Source organism: Oreochromis niloticus, linkage group LG5, assembly GCF_001858045.2.
Source record: "Oreochromis niloticus isolate F11D_XX linkage group LG5, O_niloticus_UMD_NMBU, whole genome shotgun sequence".
Classification (NCBI taxonomy): domain Eukaryota; kingdom Metazoa; phylum Chordata; class Actinopteri; order Cichliformes; family Cichlidae; genus Oreochromis; species Oreochromis niloticus.
In genome coordinates, this window is record NC_031970.2 from 10,812,982 (window position 1) to 10,815,434 (window position 2,453).

Sequence of the window (2,453 nt, forward strand, 5' to 3'; positions counted from 1 at the left end):
CCCGGAAATCAGCACATCCACGCCTAGAGGTTTCCGATAGAAGCACTCAAACTGAAGTGAGAGGCGTCGGCAAGAAGCTGCTCTCTCAGTATAAAAACATCAAATTAGGTTTTAATCTTAAGGTTTAATAGTGACCTCTCTCTTTTTTCCCGTATCCGAATCGACACTGTAGCCTACATAGATTAGTAAAAGATAAACACTAAGTAGTATTAGCCTGTATTAGTAAGTTAACCCAACATTAACTAAGCATTTGGGCTATGCTGAACTTGCCAGAGCAATGACATCAATATAACAGGTGACAAATTAACTAAGCACGTGTAACAATGTATCAAAAGTTCAAACAAGCACCAAAATGTATGCTTGTTTGAACTTCTAGCGCCATTAACTTTAAAATTCCCATTCAAAAGTCTGAATTTTTAAAATGTTATTATTATTGTTAATACGTACTCCTGATATTAGCTTTACTCACCTTGAAGCCCTTTGGCGTCACAACTAGAACAGTTCCAGCTTTTTTTCTTCCCAGTAGTCCTCATATTGTATTTTACTTTAGAAAGTGATACATGTACATTATGTTGAATCATTTTTAACATGCAGAGTTAAAATTTTACACATTATGCACAACATTGAACTTCTGAATATATGACCTTTGTTATCTATGTTCATTTTGAAGCCTTGGTAAACTGAACAAATACTCTAAAAATACACCAAGCACCCCCAGAACAAATGCTATTTAAGACTGGAAAGGGTATGAACGACATTATGCTCTATGGCTTTTTATCTTTTATTTTATTTTATTTTAGCCTGACAGACCAGACCAGTGCTAACTAGGAAATTTGTTTAAAGAATGTAACTGCATTTGATGATTGAGAAAGCAGGTCTAACAGCGACACCCAAAGGAGGTCACAGTAAAGAGCAAGAACCATATCCAAAATAAAACCACGCAAGCTGAAACTGCAGTACTCCTTACCGACGACTTTAAACAGCACAAGAAGGTCCTGAGTTAGACTCCATCATCTATTTGGAGCTTCATGTTTTCTCTGTGTTTGCGTGGGCTCTCTTCAGATACTTTGGCTTCCTCCCACAGTCCAAAGACAGGCAGTTAGTGGGGTTAGGTTTATTTGTGACTCTAAATTGGCCATAGGTGTGAATGGTTGTCTGTTTTTTGTTTGTTTGTTTGTTTTTAACTTCGTGGCATTCATGTCATAAATGATAAGTGTGACTGATACTCCCTGAGCAGGTATTCCACTTTATGTGGGACTCCACAGCATTTGCACCTCATCACCCGTCCCTATGTTCAACAGAGAAAGTCTCCATGAAGTCTCAAATATGACGAGTTCTTTGGAATATAATAAAACAAAAGGAAGTGCATATACAATATAATAAAAATAATTATGTGCCTTCATGTGCCTTTATTATGATGATATTACTATAATACCTCAATTTTTAAGAATAATAATTACATGAAGTGGCGGGTGAAGTGGCACACACGACAGCCCAAAAAATACACATGACTCAAAAAGAAATGTGCTCATCTACAGACGCGTAACCAAACAGAAAAGCAGCCGAAATAACGGTGATCTTGGTATATAAGAGCTGTCATACTTGTTTTTCACATGCTAAAAATCTACCCTGCACATTTTGCACATGTTTCTTAAAGATTTAGGCCCCCATCTCAGCATTAGTAACCCACAGTATCCCAAACAAAAACACACTCTTTGTCCCACATGTACTTGGGGTCATGTGGTCACTCTAGACTTAAAATAATTGCTCAGAACCGCTGGATGGGAGTATGGCTCAGTGATGTAATCTATGTACTTTACTAAAATCCCTTTTTAATATTTAAATACACATATTTTGGTATCAAGTGTTGTAATTTGAACTCCATACCATGTATTATTCAGCAAGTTTGAAAATAAATATAAATATGTTTATATAAGATTAACAGCATGCAACATTAAAATGATATACACAGGAGTGAATCAGTAACTCTGACAAATGCTGTTCTCAAGTCTGAGTACTTGAAATTACATTTAAACATGATATGATGGTATATATTATGATTATATTATGATTCCAAAACTTTGGTTGAATTAGGAAAGGGCCACGATTTCCGTGCTCTTTTTCAGTACCACTTTTCACATAATGCAACTGTGTTAGTACTGCACACAGCCTGAAAATTGTGCCCATTGTTTTTTACGCCAGTTATCTATGTAAAATTTATTTATGAATACATTTTCAGATTTCCTGTAGACTGCTTTGTTGTTGGTCTCCCTGGAAACGCCCCTGATTGCTGCAGAAGTATGAATATTGAACGCTGTAATGGCGCCACTGTGCTCTGTTCTCGAAGCAACTCCAGGGTTGCCAGGCAGGCGGAGCTCTCGGTCCATTTAATCCCACGGCAGCAGCACGGCATCGTTATTTCTAAGGTTTTTTTTTTTTTTTTTTTTTTTTTT